This window comes from Curcuma longa, chromosome 8 (assembly GCF_044706935.1).
Source record: "Curcuma longa cultivar G26 ecotype Majalengka, Jawa Barat chromosome 8, ITB_CL_G26_1.1, whole genome shotgun sequence".
NCBI classification, from domain to species: Eukaryota; Viridiplantae; Streptophyta; class Magnoliopsida; order Zingiberales; family Zingiberaceae; genus Curcuma; species Curcuma longa.
In genome coordinates, this window is record NC_133868.1 from 11,505,527 (window position 1) to 11,525,122 (window position 19,596).

The 19,596-nt window shown below is 37.3% G+C and overlaps 2 pseudogenes; one reads left to right on the forward strand and one right to left on the reverse strand.

Moving 5' to 3' along the window:
* Positions 1–292: 292 nt before the first annotated feature.
* On the reverse strand, positions 293–4,833 carry LOC141834206 (alpha-1,3-arabinosyltransferase XAT3-like; annotated as a pseudogene).
* Positions 4,834–9,088: 4,255 nt separating this feature from the next.
* Positions 9,089–10,805, forward strand: LOC141833646 (alpha-1,3-arabinosyltransferase XAT2-like; annotated as a pseudogene).
* The last annotated feature ends 8,791 nt before the right edge of the window (positions 10,806–19,596 follow it).

The window sequence follows — 19,596 nt, forward strand, 5'->3', positions numbered from 1 at the left end:
GAACTTGCAGCAAATCATTTTGACCCTGTCAAACAGAACTTTCCTCTGCTTGCAAAAGCTTTTTGCAATCCTTCTCTCTGAAGCTTCGTTACTGTCGAAATTTGTTTCGACATTTCAGTTTAATTTTTTTTAAAAATTTTTTCTCTTTTGCCCTCGCCCAAAGCTTTTCCATGCATTCTCTAGTTGTTTCTTTTCTTTTTTTTCTCTCTCTTTTGATTTTTCTTTGCAAGTTCTACATATCATTGACGGACTTTTCCCCATCTCAATAAATTACAACTCTCAAATGCAATATGCAATCACAAAAACGACTGAAATATTTGACCTAAAAAAAATCGAAATAAACACAAAAATATAGGGCACGATGAATTCAGAACCAGTTGATGACTCCTAATTTTTTATACTGTGAAGAACACCAAGCAGCTTGCTCCGAAACCTTTCAACGTCCAGCTTCACCTTCTGCTGATTCAAATATATGCTCCAAAACGCACCAAATCCTTGTTCTTTCAGAATGGAAACCGGGTCCTTGAACACTGCGCCGCCTCTGGGGTACATCTCGATCAGCGAGCTCTCCTCCTCGCTTGTCTGATAATCCATGTACCTTAATCCCATGCCCAGAGCCGGCTCGGCGAAGAGATATCTGCATCCCGCCGTCATCGCCACCCCACAACAAGGAATGATCTGAACCAGCGTCGCATTGTTAGGGAGGAACAACATGTTGGTCAGGCCTGCGCCATGGACCCCCACGAGAACATCCGCCGAGTTCACCATCTGCGCGAAGAGCGAGAGGTTGTCGGCGTCATCAGGCGTCGTCGAGATCAGCTCAAACCCGAGCGATCCCACAGTGTTCACCACCTCTGCTTCGTTGACGAAGGACCGCGGGCCTTTCCTTAAAATTAGCAGCAGCCTCGGTTTGCCACTTGGGCTGCTGAACTTTCGCTCGAGCGAGAAGCACGCCCTCAGGAAGTCCCTGAAGTCTTGCACGGAGACGCCATTTGGGGACCTGGAGGAATCGATGCCCAGCACTTTGTGGCTGAGAAGGCCGACGTGCGCGTGGGAAAAGCAACGCACTGCGTCGTCGGCGCCGTCCATGTCGATGACGGGGTAATCCGAGAGCCGCTCCAGAATTGGCCGGTACTTTTCGATGAAAGCGGCGCTGAAATCCACTACGACGAACTGGACGGATCCGTTGAACCTCCTGGCCGTCATGAAGAGGGGGATGATCACGTCGGTGAAGTCGTGGAAGTAGTTTCCGACGAAGCCGCCGGTGGAGAAGAACAGAGCGGGCACGGTGCTGCGGTTGACCGTGCAGCGAGGAGGCTGTGAGGTCAACGTCACGGTGAGCTCTCTGACGAGTTGCTGGGTGGTCACCTCCTGCTTTCTAGTGTAAGGTCTGATCTTCCACGTCGTGTTTTGAGATGGAGATAATTGGTCAGCGAGCTGTATTGGCGAGGCGACCATGATGGTGGATGAGTTGGTGAGAACTCTGATATCGCCGGCGATCCAGCAAGTGTCGGAGTTGTTGCCGGTATAGTCACACGTCACTCCGACATCCTTGATCGACGACGACTCCCCTGCATCAGAATGTGGGAATATTAATGGTTCATTAATAACGATTTGTTTGCCTGCAAAAAAGATAATTGGTTTGATATTGATGCGGATGACGCGGTTGGAAGGAAAGTAAGGAAAGGATATCAGTCAAAGTCAGGCTGAGATGGCTGGATGAGTCAACATAAATCCAGCTCCACTAGTTTGAAACAATTCACACCTTAAGTTCAATAGGGATGTCGTATGAGTCCAACCTTGACTCATTCCACCAAGCCATCTAGGTTGAACGTAGGCCTAGTCTCAGCCATCATCTCGGTCGTCGTCTCGGCCAACCTCATCTCGATCGTAATCATCTCGGTCGTCGTCTCGACCAACCTCGTCTTGGTCAATCTCATCTCAGCCAACCTCCAATATTTGTTTTCAGCCACTCCATCTCGTCCTACTCCATCACTGGCCCTCACCTCAAGCCCTGGAAATGCTAGTGCGACACGCGACCACTCATAGAAGAATATATCCGTAGGGACTACAGATCTGGTTCCCTCAAATACCCTTCCTTCTACTATTTCAGGCATAGAATGTACCAGATTGTCAGACATAGTCTCTCCCGATGCCTCCCCTTCTACACATAGAGTCAAGGGGAAGGCGTTGGTGCCAGGCATGATCCCTCGATTCCTCCTTTTTTTGCACATACAGCCAAAATAGAAGGAGGAGCAGAAAGAATTTCCTTCCTTGACAGGCGGCTGCAGGCAAGAGGGGACCGTCATCCTGCTATACGTAAGGAAGCTCCAAGCAAGTTATAAAAGGACTAGCTTGCTACCATATTCGAGGTTCGATCCTGAAACTCTACTACAACTACTACTTAGCTTGCTTTTGTTCTCACATCCATCATTCTCACCGGAATCCTAACTTGAGCGTCGGAGTGGTTTACCGGGACTCCTCGGTGTCAGTCTAATCTCTTCTTCTGAGTGTGTTTCAGGTTCGACTAGGATCCGACTCTTTTGCTCAACCTAGAGATTGCATGCCTAGCTACACCCAATTCAGAAATTGTCCACATCAGATAGTTCGTTAACTGATGACTTAACCATCCACGATGTTTGGCCAGAACAGATATATAAACTAAAACTAATTGCGGTTTAAATTTATGACAAAAAATTTCCATTCACCTGTGTTGGAACCGTTTCCATTCAAAGACTGCGGACATATGAGCACTTCTTGACCTGTAAATTCAACTGTAATTGGTTAGTAATTGAATCAAATTTAATTAAATTTAATCAATTTAAATCGAGATAAGAAATTTTTAAAATTATATATTCTTATTTTTTTCTTTTAATATCTTCCACATATGCAATCTCACTTTCATCGTCTTACACGTAAGCCTCCACGCATCGACTTCTTCTTAATCTTCTCTCTTTTTTTCTTTATTTTTTTTCTTTCCAACTATAACTTAATTCGGAAGGAGAGCCGAATCAAACCATATCAAGAGGTCTAAAATTGGTTATGTGACCTATGGTCTAGCTGACTCATTGCTACTTCAACTATATCCGACATAACATGGAAATAGTTATGTTGTGTTGGACCTAGCTTAGTCTGTGCTGCAGGTTATAGGCCAGTCGAGAGCAACTCTATCAAGTTGGGTCACCCATTAGCTGCTTGACTCGACACAACTTGGGTCAAACCTGGCACGACACGATAAAAGTCGCGTTATGCCAAGCACAAACCAACCTATGTTGTGGGTTAAATTGGACTGAGATAACTCAACTTATGGATTAGACCAAGCCCTATCCTGGCCCAAACACGACATGTAATACCTTGCTCAACTATTTAAAATAAAAAATAACAAAATAATATTTTTAAAAAAATAAAAATATCTTAAAATAAATAATTTAAATATTCAATTCTTTAAATTGATTAAAATGATGATCAATTTAATCTTATAAAAAAATTTCATCGATTATTACATAAATTAAAAAGTACGAATGACACGTCACTTTAATTTATAATCAATGTTACAGGATTATTTTTTTCACCGAAGAAAATTAATAAAATTAATCTACAGTGCGTTATAATTAAAAATCGATCCATAAAAATCTGATTAATTAAAAAAACATCCTAATGTGACACCGTAACGCTAACCCCGAAGCACTCATGCCTACCTATAAAACGGTTCACGTTCCCATTAAAACGGTTTGAAATGAATTTGGTAAAATAATAGTAAATTGTTCGAGCTGTACTGACCGATTCAAACGGTTGACTTATATTGATTAAACCCGAACATATTGGACTAATCTTTTTAATTTATAAAACTTTCAACAGCATCACTTGCCACTTAGTCATTTCTTATCTCTCTCTTTTTTTCTCCCCTTTAATTTAATTTTCTACATGATGTTTATTATTTTTAAACAAGATTATTAGTTTAGCATATTTCTTCTATCTTAATCAAACAAATTAAACCCACGCACTTCTAGCTATTATATTTCCTTAATTAATTGAACCTGGTGATAAATCTTCTCTGCAAATTATAATAAAGCTTTGCATTATTATTCTTGATGCTCAATAAACATGCTAATTAACTAGCAAAAAGAGTAAGAAGTTAATTAATTGACTATCCAAACTAATTAAAACAAGCTTAACTTTGTGCATGGAAAATCCAAGCAGGCCATGTTTTCCCACCTTTGCCATGAAATAAGTGACGTTCCACCAACATCTCTAATAAGGACGGCCTAACTATCCTAAAAAGAAAAACACAACCATATATACATTTTTGATCAAGTGATGCCCTCTCTCAAATGAGTTTGAGAAGATCAGCCATGCATGTTTCTTATTGATCAGCATTGAATATGATGCATGAAATTGCTTAATTATCAGCATAAAGAGACGACTTAATCAGCATAGAACTATTGCTGCATTGGATATAGTAAAATAAATCCAAGTATATATAGTTATCAGGAGCAGGTAAAAATTAGGACAAATTAAAATCACCAACCTTGTTGTTCAGTATTATTGATCAGTTGCTGCCCCGTCGATAAAACATTGGACCAGATGGATATTTGCAGGGTCCCTGACAAGGAAATTAAAGTGGCCATGATTCACTAAAGCAATTGATCGATCGATTATAGATATGCTTATGGAACAGGAAGGTGGTGATCACTTACATGCGCCTGCGGTGTTGAAATCGGATTTGATGAGGCAGAGCAAGGTCAGTGTAATAAGAAGACACACGCTGCAGAGAGGAACATAATTCATCTTCCCTGCAGCTTTGCCATGGTTGAAGCTATCAGAAAGCTTCATCCTCTCCCTTCCAAAGCTTAATGGCGTGTGAGTACCTTCAGTCTTAAATAAAGCACATTTGTGAAATTAATGCTGTTTTTATGCTAATTAAATGGCATGCCTTTAAGTATGGATGAAGACAGCCAAATGATATTCCTGTATCTGAATGAATGTAACTTGACACCTACTAATCAAGCAAGTGTAGTTTTCAATGAGAACAATATAGAACAGCCTGTAGTAGCATCAAGGGTGAACCGACTGAACCGATTGAATTCGGAAGTTTGGTTCGATTCGATCGGTTCAATTTTGTTTGCTCACCCCTAATAGCATCTCATATAAAAAAAACAAAGTGATGTCGATGGATGTGCGACTCAACAGAGTACATAAGAAAAATAACATGCTTATTGAAATATACTATTAAAAAAATGTAAAATGAAGTAAGAAAAAAGAAATGACACCGAATACATCTGAATATATATATAATTGCAATACAATACACGAGAGAGCATGCATGTTACAGCTATATATATATGTTAAGTATTCTACAATGCAAAAAAGTGTCGGTCTCTCTTTTCTGATCACATTCTGGTTCAGATAAGTAATATAGCAAGTGGGTTCTACATATACACAATGAGCCCTTTCTTCATGTTATTTAATAAATATTTGGCTACTCAAAAAGTTTGAATATTGTTTCGTTCATTATAATTCTGCTTAATTTTTTTGTATGAAGTTGGAGAATCGTTTGCCTCTCGTTTTCATTTGACTTATATAATTCCACATGTTTGATAGAGAAGGGGCACCTAATATCTAATACTGACGACTTTGATATTGCCCCTGCCAGACATTGATCTGAATTTTATATTTGCACATTTGTTTTGATAGGACGGTAGGCAATGTTTTATGAGTTACGGAATCAAATTATATGTGTATATGTTGATATTGTTGAAGTTGAGTTTGCACTGGCTATTTTATTGAACATTGACAATGTGAAAATTTTGCTTAATCAATCATAATACAATACATGCATGCTCTGCTCAGATATTGCATAGCCATAGATAGATATATATAACTGAAAAGAGATTAAAAGAGTAATTAAACTGGTTCTTTCATCTTTGCTGTCTACAGAGTGCTGTTTGTATTCTCTACTGGATGGATGCTTCCTTCAGTCAGTCCGGTTTGGCATGGCATGGCACACAACTCTCTTGCAAAAATCACTATGCCAATGCCAATGCCATGGATTATAGCGAACGCAGTAATCTGACTAGTGAAGAATAAGGAGTACCTACCATTTTATTTTCCTTTTATTTTGTAGCTAGCTAGGTGGTCCAGGATCTTCATTGAGCTTGAAATTATTTTTAAAAGGAGTACTATCTTTCACGTATGGAGGAAGATTTACCTTGGTGAACAATGTACTCACATCCTTGATTATTTGTTTAACCGGGATCGATCGACATCTTACCAACTTGGGTTGGATTCGATAAAAATGATGAAGTTTTTTCAGCATCATAAGTCTCCTACTTCACTAAATATTAATGTGCATGTTAGAGGAGGAGGTGAATATCATTTATTGCTTGAGAGATTAGTGTTCTAGAAAAATATTATTATAGAGGAAATAAAGAACACATGAAAATGTAAACCAAAGTAAACATCAGGATTTTAAAGTGGTTCATGATTCTCCAGAATTATTACATTCATAACTTATACACACACGAAGTTTATGATCTTTCTTCTTTTTGATATTAGAGGTGAAGAAATCTCTTACAAATTAAATATAATATAATAATAAAATATAAATAGTGAAAGATTTTAGGAGACAATGTACTAATGTGATTTGCATTGAGTGGATGTTTGAACCAGGAGCTCCTTGAATCCCCTGCACAACCAGGGAGTAAAATTTAAACAGTGATTATAGCATTTACTTTTTTTAAATTAGGGATCATTTACTGATCTAGCAACCATAATCATCAATTTATTTAGTGATTGATCCTTCAAATCTCATCCAAATCATATCTATTGAAATTTTCATCTTCAACTCCATTTGAATTGGCGCTATCGTACATATTAATAGAGTGGATTTATCCTTAAAATGTGTTTATTAATAAAATGCTTAACCTAGAAAACTATTTTAGTTTGAAACTTCAAGATACAGATATTATGTGTACTTTAAACAGAATTTAGATGACTGTTCTAATCGACTCTAAAATATTATGTTTGTTTCAAATGAATCTCAGTTGACTCGATCAATCAATTAGAGCCAACTTTTCATTTGTTTGTTAAGGTTTATGCCCTTCTCATTGTAAGTCAACTGCAGCTTCTCATGATATGTCTAATTATAATAATGGGATAAAATGGGAGATTCACGAACTTTGATTAATTTACCATTGTGACATTTTTTACAAGGACATTCTTATCTCCATCCATAAATTCAACTAGAAGTAAATTTTAAAAATTATTCCATTCCAACAATAAACTCATCAGTTAAACCTTTATGTTCAGGTTTATTCTTTTTATACATCTAATCTTTCTTTATGCATTTTTTCTATTTTTTATTTATTAAATTATTAAACAAAATACCACTACCTCATTAACAACCATAACTAAGTCAATCATGGTATTAGACAATAAATAAAATTAAATCTCAACATCAATCGATTGATCCTCTTGCACAAACAAAATTCAAACCAATTTCAAAGTATGAGTATGTCTAAATTGTCGGCCAGCAATCTACCCTCTGTCCCTAATGTATAAACTTCACTTCATTCATATCTCACGCTCGCCACCAGCCCAATTTATCTAGCACCACGCTTGAAATCTTCTCACATCCCTTAAATGCATCGAGAACGAAAAATAACCAAGATAGGATTTAACTCCTCTAACGCTTCACCGTCGCTGTCCTTCAAAGGGATGCAATTCACCTCCTCATTTTTCAAGCTTTGTTGCTCCTCGTCTTATGATCCCTGACGAAATCGAACTTGGCAAATAGGATTCATCGCCATTGACGAATCTTCAAGTAAATTTGGGATGGAAGATGGCAAAAATTAACTCCAATCCATCGTAAATTTTAGCTCTTAGTCCACTACTTGGAGGGGCATAGTTAGGTAGGCGATAGAGTTATAAAATGGATTTTTGTCATAATGGTCATCAAACAATTTTAATAGCATATAGGTTCGAATAATTGGATTCTACCTACTAGAATCGAGATTACCTTTGATGCGATCGCAGTCCCGACAGCAACTCTTGCCTTTAAAGGTTCACGGATCTATATCTAGCATAGCCACAAGACAAGTTCGGCCAAAGGTAGAGGGAGATATACCCTTAGGTAGGCATCTCATGACAACTCAGGAATATCAGTAAAATTTAAACAGTGATCGAGTCTAACCTTCTTTTCCAACTCGACATTAGGGACTGCATTTCACTAGGGCAATTTATGCAACTGAGCTTATAGATTTAATAAAAATAGTGAGAAGGGAGTTTAGTGATTGACGTAGTAAAAATTATTGAATTCGTTGATTCACGTAATATCAAAAGTAATCTTCTATAACATGTTAATTCTACTGAAGAATACTAAAAAATAAACAAACAAACTCGTATTTAAGGAAGAATATGGCGCTATCGTAGATAGTGTTAATCCAAACTATCTTAAAACCCTTAAACATGTATTTAAATAGATCTAAAATAAAATTCTCTTGTAAAAGTTAAAAAACTTTAAAAATAAAAAAAATATTATAAATAATAAAAATATGTTCAAAATTTTTTTAAAAAATATTAAATGATATCTAATAGATTCAAAAATGATGACCAACTAGATAATGTCCTGAGGGGTGTATTGACTGAGCCAGCCAATTGACATGAGCCAGTTTTTAACACTTTTTCTTATAGCCACCAAATCTAACAAAAATCTAACACGACCGAGTTGTTTGCCATCTAATTGGTGAGCAGCCAAGAACTAAAAGCAAATCAAGACGCAACGGCCATTCATTGAATCAATCAGACTCGTCCTCGATGAGAACGTTAATCACGAAAAGTAAACATTTTGAAAAGAAAAAGAAAAAGAAACCCCAACGACCGCAAGGTGAGCGTTGGATTTGCCAAGTCTAAGTAAAATTGCATATATGCATCATCGTCAGAAATCCCAAACACATGCGTTGAAAAGCAACCACCGCTGTCTTCCCCTCCATTAAACTCCTGCTCCATAAAGCTGCATGCTATCGAATTGCTGCAAGTAATCGCAGGAGGAGGAGGGAGCTGAGATTGATCGAGAATATAAGCCCAAAAAATGAGGAGGCAGAAGGCTGCCATGGCAGCAGCAACCCCAAAAGCTCAAGCAGGTTTTGCTTGGAGGATGCTTCCTCCTCTCGATGATCCTTCTTCTGCTCTACACCAGCTGCGTCGTTTCTTTCTCCAACTGTGAGTAGTCTTCCTTGTTCATTCATCATCTTCTTTGATCAATGTTCCAAAGTTTTGACCTTAATTTTGTTGGCTGGTCTGTCAGCGACGACTCTACGTTCCGACAAAGAGCCTCCTCCTGTTCCCCACCAAGCAGGTCCCTCTCCTCTTTTCTGAAACCTTTTAAATTGAATCTATAAAGCGTGTAATTTGTCTGCAGAAGCAAGGAAGAACCCAGTGGAAAGATTACCGCAAAATCCCTTCTGTGACTTTTCAAACTCGAGAAACGATTACTGCGAAATGGAGGGCGACATTCGGATCCACGGGAACTCTTCTTCCATCCTCTTTCTCGCTCCCTCAAATCCCAACTCCACCGAATTGCAGCAGTCGTGGAAGTTAAAGCCTCATCCTCGAAAGGGAGACGCTCGAGCCATGGCTCGCGTCACCGAAATGTCGGTAAAATCTTCGTCTCCTCGCCATGCTCCGAGATGCGACGACAAGCATGACTCAGTTCCAGCAATTGTGTTCTCGACGGGCGGTTACATGGGGAACTTCTTCCACGACTTCACCGATATTCTGATTCCCATCTTCACAACATCCCAACAATTCAAGGGGGAAGTCCAGTTCGTGGTGAGCGAGATTCTTCCACAGTGGAACGACAAGTACAGGAACATACTGAAACCGCTTACCAACTACGAGATCATCGATTTCAACCATGACCAAAGAGTTCGTTGCTATCCTCGAGTCATCGTAGGCCTGAAGTTCCACAAGGACATGAGCATCGACCCTTCGAAACCCCCATACGGTCTCTCGATGCTGGATTTCGGGCGGTTTATCAGGAAATCATTTGAGCTAGAGCGCGACACGGCGATCAGTCTCCGGCCAGACCAAGCAAAGAAACCGAGACTTCTGATCATCGCGAGGAAGTGGACGAGAAGGTTCGCTAACGTCGATGAGATAGTCGGGAAGGCTCAAGAACTAGGCTTCGAGGCTGTGGTGGCAGAAGCAAATTACGGTTTGGCTGAGTTTGCAAAGATCGTTAACTCGTGCGATGTGATGCTCGGAGTTCATGGTGCCGGACTGACCAATCTTGTTTTCCTTCCGACCAATGCAGTAGTGATTCAAGTCGTTCCTCTGGGGGGATTGGAGGGGATCAGTTGGGTCGACTTTGGAGTGCCCACCGTGAGCCTGGGGATGAACTACTTGCAGTACACTGTGAGTGTGGATGAGAGCACACTGACAGAGCAGTTTGCTAGAGGTGATCCAGTGCTGTCTGATCAGAGGGAGGCGTATAAGAAGCATGGCTGGGACAAAATGATTGAGTTGTACTTTGCCAAACAAGGTGTGAAGCTTGATATGGGGAGGTTCAGCAGCAGTTTACTGCATGCTCTTGAGCTACTTGGACGACAGTAACAATTTATTGTTTTTATTTTTGTTTGTTCAATTGTTTTCATACAAGGTGTATGTATGTTTAGTGTTTAGTTTAGAGAATCACTTAGTTCATAAAAGTGGAGTTCTGAATTTGTTTCCCAATGTTTCAAGGAGTGTGCACTCTTAATCTAATTGCTTATGCATTCTTCTTATCAAAATCATGGGTGTATTCTTAACTTGTGTCTGTTCAGAGCATATGTAATCATTTTATAAGCTCGACTTCATTCTAGTCTCGTTGAGATCAGTATGATACAAACAAGATATCAGATTCTCATAAAAAAAATAATGATTGAAAAAAATCAATGAATTCAGTTAATAACTATTCCACTTTCCCACTTGTATGACAAAGTAAGAGTAAATTAATAACTATGAGACTTAATTAATGTTGAAAAATTAATTTTGAACTAATAAATGTTTGAATGAGAAATTAAAGTCCATCGCTTGATATGTGATATGATTTAATTTGGATCACGGATTAAAATGGACAAATCAGATTTCTTTAAATAAGAGGGTATAAGTGTCTTTTCACATGATTCAATTTCATCCATTTAATTCAAAATGAAAGACTTAGATATATTCAAATGAAAAAGTAAAGCACTCTTTTATATGAGACATGAGCCGTTAGTTTTAAAATGGATGAATTCAATGAACCCAAGTGAAGGGATATTGTATTCCTTAGGAAGGGATGCAGTCTAGATCATCTAATTCAAGTTGGATTAATGAGATTTGATTGAATCAAAAAGTTCTTCTACCCATTCACTAAGTATAAATAGAATCTCTCACATTCTCATTTATTTCATTCAATTTACAGCAAAGCAAGCATTGCATTCCATACTTGCGTTTGGAAAGTTTGAGAAGCTTCTTCGATTCGGAAATCTTACGAGTTGTAGTGCAGCTATCACAAGATAAAGTTGTTGTATCTTGGGAGATGATTATTGTATCCCATGAACACCGTGTGCGGGGCAAATTCGTCTTAAAGAAATAGAGTCCAACTCTAATTTCCACCACCCGAACCAATGGTTTAAGATGAATTTGCCATGTAATCTTGATGGATTCACCATTGACGACTCTTGTTCCACCAGCACATGGCGAGAAATCCGAAAAGTTTACAAGTACTGATTTCAAGAGGTGACAACAAACAATGTTGTTTAACCTAACCCCATTGAACCTTGTGAGGTTCCTACGTGAAGATGCCCCTCTATATCTCAAGGTAAGACTGACAAAGAGAAGAGGGTGACATATGATGGTTGGGGACATAGTAACTTCTTATGTCGAAACTATGTTCTCAATGGCTTGGACAACACATTATACAATGTATATAGTCCAATGATAACTGCAAAGAAATTATAGGAATCTCTTGAAAGGACGTACAAGATAAAAGATGTCAAACTGAAGAAATTCATTGTCAGCAAATTCTTAGACTTCAAGATGATTGATTCCAAAACTATGATGACTCAAGTCCAAGATTTGCAGTTGATCCTACATAATCTGTATGCCGAGGGCATGATAATGAATGAGTCCCTTCAAGTTACTGCAATAATAAAAAATCCCACCTTCATGAAGGGAATTCAAAATTTATGTAAAGCACAAGAGAAAGGAGATGGAACTTGAGGATCTGATTGTAAGACTATAGATTGAAGAAAATAATCGGAAGCAATCAGAATCAATAAAAATGTCTATGTATGCTAAGGTAAATTTGATGGAACCAAACACTAGCAAAAAAAGAAAATATCCTAGCAAAGGGTAGAGCTAAAGGAAGGCCAAGAAGTTCTAAGGAACATGTCACAACTGTGGCAAACCGAATCACAAGGCCAAATATTATCGAAGTCCAAAGAAAGTCACTCAAGTGCACATGACCAAAGATAAGTCAATGTCAATAGACATGTCAAAATTGGACCTAATTGGCATTGTATTGGAAGCCAACTTGGTGGGCAATTCAAAGTAGTAGTGGGTCGATATTGGTGCTACACGACATATTTGCTCTGACAAGGCTCAGCTTTCAACTTATACCCCTATCAATGGGAGAAAGCTAATCATGGGCGATTCTACAACTTCCAACATTGTTGGTCTTGATAAGGTGATACTGAAGATGATGTCAGACAAAAAAGTGACACTACTTGATGTGCTTCATGCTCTCGACATTCAAAAGAATCTAGTGTCAGGGTCAACTTTAACCAAAGTTGGTTTCAGGCTAGTGTTCAAGTTCAATAAATTTGTATTGATAAAAAATGGTCAATTCATAGGCAGAGGGTATATGGAGAACGGTCTATTTAAAATGAATATATGATTATATACAGTAACTTTAATGCCAATAAAATTATAAATTCTGCTTATTTGGTTGAGTGTTTTAATTTATGGCATATTAGATTTGGACATGTAAATTATAACACTTTGTGACGACTTATGAATTTGAATTTATTGCCAACATTTAATATTAATTCAATATATAAATATGAAATATGTGTTGAAGCTAAATGACAAAGTTACCTTTCCATTCAGTGGAAAGAAAGGCGACCCTTCTAGAATTAATTCACAATGACATATATGATTTAAAATTCATGCAAGACTAAGGAGGCAAAAAAATACTTTGTTACTTTTATTGATGACTGCACTATATATTATTATGTGTATTTATTAAAAGACAAAGATAAAGCCTTAAAAGCATTCAAAAATTATAAGAATGAAGTTAAAAATCAACTTGGTCAACGAATTAAAATAATTCAAAGTGATCGAGGAAGAGAATTTGATGAACTTTGAACATAATTCAATATTATTCATTAAACGACAGCACCTTACTCTCCTCAATCAAATGGAATTGCCAAGCATAAGAACTGAACGCTTAAAGAAATAATGAATGTTATGTTGATAAGTTCGGACTTAATTTAGAATTTGTGGAGGGAAGCTATTTTATCGACAAATCGGATTTTTAACAAAATGTCACACAAAAATAAAGATAAAATTCTTTATGAGTTATGATAAGCCTTTTTATAAATATCTGAAAGTGTAGGGGTGTTTGGTTAAGGTGGAAGTATCTAAGCCAAAGCCAATCAAGATATTACCAAAGACAATCAATTGTATTTTTATTAGATATGTCAGACTACATATCGATTTTTAGTACATAAATCAGCAATTCTTGATGTATGTGTTGGAACAACAAAATAATCAAGGAATGTTATATTTTATGAAAATATCTTTCCTTGCAAAGAGAGGAAAGAACAAAGTTCAAATAAAAGAATTCATGAAACTGCAAATATGGATAATCTTAGAAATAATGAAGAACCAAGATAACAGTAAAAGGGCTAAAATAGTAAAATCATTTGATCTTGATTTCATAACTTACATATTGGGAAATGAACCAAGGATAATAAGAGAAGCATTATTAAGTCTTGAGGCTTCTTTTTGGAAAGAAGCCATCAATAGTGAAATAAATTTCATCATGCAAAATCATATTTGGGAATTGGCTAATATTCCACCTAGAATCAAGCTTTTATGATGTAAATGGATCCTAAAGAAAAAATATAAGGTTGATGGAACTATTGACAAGTACAAGGCAAGACTTGTGGCAAAGGGATTCAAACAAAATGAAGGTTTTGACTTATTTGATACATATACATTAGTGACAAGGATTGCATCCATTCGAGTTTTCATTGTTATTGCTACAATACATAACCTTGACATATATCAAATGGATGTGAAAACATCTTTTCTAAATGGTGAATTAGAAAAAGAAATATACATGGAGCAACCTAAAGAATTTATGACTCCAGAACAAGAAAATAAGATGTGCAGACTCGTGAAGTCACTGTATGGGCTAAAATAAATACTAAAACAGTGGCACGAGAAATTTTAAAAAATCATGATGTCAAATAGATTTAAAATCAATGAGTGAGACAAATGCATATATATCAAAGACACACCTAACTCGTTTGTCGTCGTCTGTTTATATGTAGACAATATGCTCATCATGAGGAGTAATCATGATATAATCATGACTACTAAGAAGATGTTGACCAAGAACTTTGATATGAAATATATGGATATAGCGAATATTACACTCGGGATTAAGATCACTAAGACATTAGAATGAATTGCCCTTTCACAAACTCATTATATTGAGACAATGCTAAGAAAATTTAATGCATGTGATCTTTTCCCTGTAAGAACACCAATAGACTTAAGTTTGCATTTGGTTAAGAACCATGGTAAACTCGTATCCCAATTGAAATATTCAAGGATAATTGACAGCTTGATGTATGTCACTAACTGCACTCGTTCGGATATTTCCTATGTGATCAACAAATTAAGTAGATTTACAAGTAATTCAAATGATGACCATTAGAAAATATTAATAAAGGTTCTTAAATATTTAAGATATCCCTTAGAGTATGAATTACATTATACGAGATATCCAGCGGTACTAAAGACTATTGTGATGTAAATTTGATATCTGATACAAAAAATTTTAAATCCACTAGTGGATATATATTTATCATTGGTAGTGGGGCAGTATCATGGAAATCTATAAAACAAACATGTATATCTCGTTCAACTATGGAATCCGAGTTTATAACTTTAAATAAAGCTATAAAAGAAGTCGAATGACTTCATAACTTCTTAGAGGATATCCCATGTTGGGAAAAGTCAGTGTCTATCATCATGATACATTGTAATAATCAATAAGCAACTACAAGGGCATAAAATAGTATGTACAATGGTAAGTCATGACATATTCATCGAAGACACAATACTATTAGGCAGTTGATCTCAAATGGAGTTATCGTTATCGATTATGTCAAATCAAAAGATAACTTGGTGGATCCATTTATAAAAAATTTGAATAGAGATCAAATATACTACATATCAAGAGGAATGAGATTAAAAATTTACAAACAAGAACATTCATAGTGGTAACCCAACCTTGTTGATTGAATATCCCAAGATCTTGATTTAATGGGACAACGAAATTATGAAAGTTTGTATGAGCACTTAGACTAGTTTCCCTCTCATTCCTAGGATGGAAAGTAATGCATACCACATGTGATGAGGTTAAGTTATAAACTTTTAATGACTATTATACTTGAAAAAGTCAATTATGGTAGGATACTCTTGATAGGAGGTCACCTATATAAGTGTGTCTTTTCCCAGCCGAACCATCTACTCTCTGTTTGATCTTTTCTTTTCCTAAATCTATGCCCTTTTTTTTATCTTTAAATTGGGCTGGATTAATATTGGACAACTTAATTAATCAAAAAAAATTGGCCCAACCCAATTTAGCAGCCCACTCATCATGCTAATTAATTGATTTGTTGTTTTTTTTTAAAAAAAAAACTTTTTTCTTTTCCCAGCCGAACCATCTACTCTCTGTTCGATCTTTTCTTTTCCCAAATCTATGCCCTAATAACACTGCCGTCTCTGCCATCCCCTCCGGCACCAGTCCTGCCGGCGCCAGCTCCACCAGTGCCCTAAACCCCTTTTTTTTTTATCTTTAAATTGGGCTGGATTGGGCAACTTAATTAATCAAAAAAAAAATGGCCCAACCCAATTCAGCAGCCCACTCATCATGCTAATTAATTGATTTGTTGTTTTTTTTAAAAAAAACTTTTTTTTCTTTTCCCAGCCGAACCATCTACTCTCTGTTCGATCTTTTCTTTTCCCAAATCTATGCCCTTTTTTTTTATCTTTAAATTGGGCTGGATTAATATTGGACAACTTAATTAATCAAAAAAAATTGGCCCAACCCAATTCAGCAGCCCACTCATCATGCTAATTAATTGATTTGTTGTTTTTTTTTTTAAAAAAAAACTTTTTTTTCTTTTCCCAGCCGAACCATCTACTCTCTGTTCGATCTTTTCTTTTCCCAAATCTATGCCCTAATAACACTGCCGTCTCCGCCATCCCCTCCGGCGCTAGTCCTGCCGGCGCCAGCTCCACCAGTGCCCTGCCGGCGCTAGCGTGTGCCGGCCTCGCCGGCACCAGCCGTGCCACAGACAAAAGACAACGCTCGTTGTCTTGCTACCGACGCCAGCCACCGACCTCAGTCGCCGACTCGCTGGAAGCGACAGCACACAGTGTGCTGTTGTCACTTCGTCGGCCAAAACAGAACAGAGAACAGTGTATTCGTCGGCCAAAACAGAACACAACAGGTAATCTATTTTACTTGCTCTGATACCAATGTAAATCATACCTGTTGTAGCGTGCTTCTTTTCCGGCTACTGGGACTGCTCGATTGGGAAGCTTGCGTCGGAGAAACGATCACGATCAACGGAAGATTTCTCAGATTCCCACAAACCAAATCCTCCGGACTGGTGTTCCTCTTCTCTCCGGCGAACTGGCTCTCCTCTTCTCTTTGCTGGCTACAAGATTTGGACGCAATCGCACCTCACACACTTCGCCCTTCTCTGGAAAAGCACACCTCGCACAGAGACTTCCTCTGAGGCCTGCGACTCCACGGCTCCACGAAGTGCCGAAGTTGAGTGCCGAAGTGGGGTGCGTGGCTGAGGCGAAGTGGGATGCGTGGGCAGTTACTAAAACTGCCGAAACTGCTAACAAGGGGTGCAATCTAGATCATCTAATTCAAGTTGGAACGATGAGATTTGATTGAACCAAAAGGTTCCTCTACCCCTTCACTAAGTATAAATAGAATCTTTCACATTCTCATTTCATTCATTCAATTTATAGTAAGCAAGCATTGCATTCCATACTTGCATTTGGAAAGTTCAAGAAGCTTATTCGATTCGGAAATTTTATGATTTGTAGTGCTGCTATCATAAGATAAAGTTGTTGTATCTTAGGAGACAATTATCATATCCCGTGAGCATCGTGTGCAGGACAAATTCATCTTAAAGAGATAGAATTCAACTCTAGTTTCAACTTCATCTAAGCGATGTTATACCGTTATTCTACCCACGCTCAGATTGCACCACCACCACTCGAACCAATGGTTTAAGATGAATTTGTCATGTAATCTTGATGGATTCATCATCGACGACTCTTGTTCCACCAGCACATGGCGAGAAATCAGAGAAGTTTACAAGTACTGATTTCAAGAGGTGATAACAAAAGATGTTTGTTTTACCTAACCACATTAAACCTTGTGAGGTTCCTACATGAAGATGCCCTTCTATATCTCAAGGTAAGACTGATAAAGGGAAGAGGGCGACATATGATGGTTGGGGACATGGTAACTTCTTATGTTGAAACTATGTCCTCAATGGCTTGGACAACATGTTTTACAATGTGTATAGTTCAATGATAACTGCAAAGGAATTATGAGAATCTCTTGAAAGAAAGTACAAAATAGAAGATGCCAAACTGAAGAAATTCATTGTCAGCAAATTCTTAGACTTCAAAATGATTGATTTCAAAACTATGATGACTCAAGTCCAAGAGTTACAGTTGATCCTACATAATTTGTATGCCAAGGGCATGACAATGAATGAGTCCTTTCAAGTTGCTGCGATAATTGAGAAAATCCCACCTTCATGAAGGAAATTCAAAAATTATCTAAAGCACAAACAAAAGAGGATGGAACTTGAGGATTTGATTGTAAGACTGCAAATTGAAGAAGATAATCGCAAACAATTAGAATTAATAAAAATGTCTATATGCTAAGACAAATTTGATAGAACCAAACACTAGCAAAAAAAAGTATCCTGGCAAAGGGCAGAGTCAAGGGAAGGCCAAGAAGTTCCAAGGAACATGCCACAACTGTGGCAAAACCGAATCAGAAGGTCAAAGACTGTCAAAGTCCAAAGAAAGTCACTCGAATGCATATGATCGAAGTTAAGTCAATGCCAATAGACATGTTAAAATTGGACCTAATTGGCATTGTATTTGAAGCCAACTTGGTGGGCAATCCAAAGCAGTAGTGGGTCGATATTGGTGCTACATGACATATTTGCTCTGACAAGGCTCAGCAACTTATACCCCTATCAATGGGAGAAAGCTAATCATGGGTGATTCTACAACTTCCAACATTGTTGGTCTTGATAAGGTGGTACTGAAGATGATGCCAAATAAAGAAGCGACACTACTTGATGTGCTTCATGCTTCCGACATTCAAAAGAATCTAGTGTCAAGGTTGGCTCTAACCAAAGTTGGTTTTAGGCTAGCATTCAAGTCCAATAAATATGTATTGATAAAAAATGATCAATTCATAGGCAGAGGGTACATGAAGAACGATCTATTTAAAATGATTGTAATGATTGTACCCAGTAATTTCAATGACAATAAAATTATAAATTGTGCATATTTGATCGAATGTTCTAATTTATGACATATAAATTAAAATACTTTGCGACGACTTCTGAATTTGAATTTATTGTCAACATTTAATATTGATTCAACACATAAATATGAAATATGTGTTGAAACTAAAATGACAAAGTTACCTTTCCATTCAATATAAAGGACCACCCCTCTAGAATTAATTCACAATGACATATATGATTTAAAATTCGTGCAAAACTAAGGAGGCAAAAAAATAGAGTGAGGCATAAGATAACACTTAGCGCCATTGCTTCAACTTATAAGAGCCCAACAATCTTTATGCTAGCTAAAGAAAAGACAAACAAGTTAATATTTTGAAGATTTATTTATAAAAGCTGCCAAGAAAATAAAGAAATGAACCAAAAAAAAGCCAACATGTAGAGTCAAAAAAAAAGGTGATATGGTATATCAAAACTCCTACCCCAACAATTCAAGCCCTAGCAAAAAAAAAGCATAAGAGGTTAGTAAGGAGATACAAAGACCCCTTACTCATCATCAAATGTGTGAATGAGATATCTTATCAAGGGCAACTTCCGTCAAAGCAAAAAAAATCATCAGTCTTGCATGTGAGCATTCTCAAACTTTATCATAAATTAGAATCCAGATAGAAACAAGTCCAATCATGCACAAATAGTCATTGTCACTTTCTTCAATAAAGATGTGGAGTACATCATTACAGATAAAGTCATTCGAAGAAAA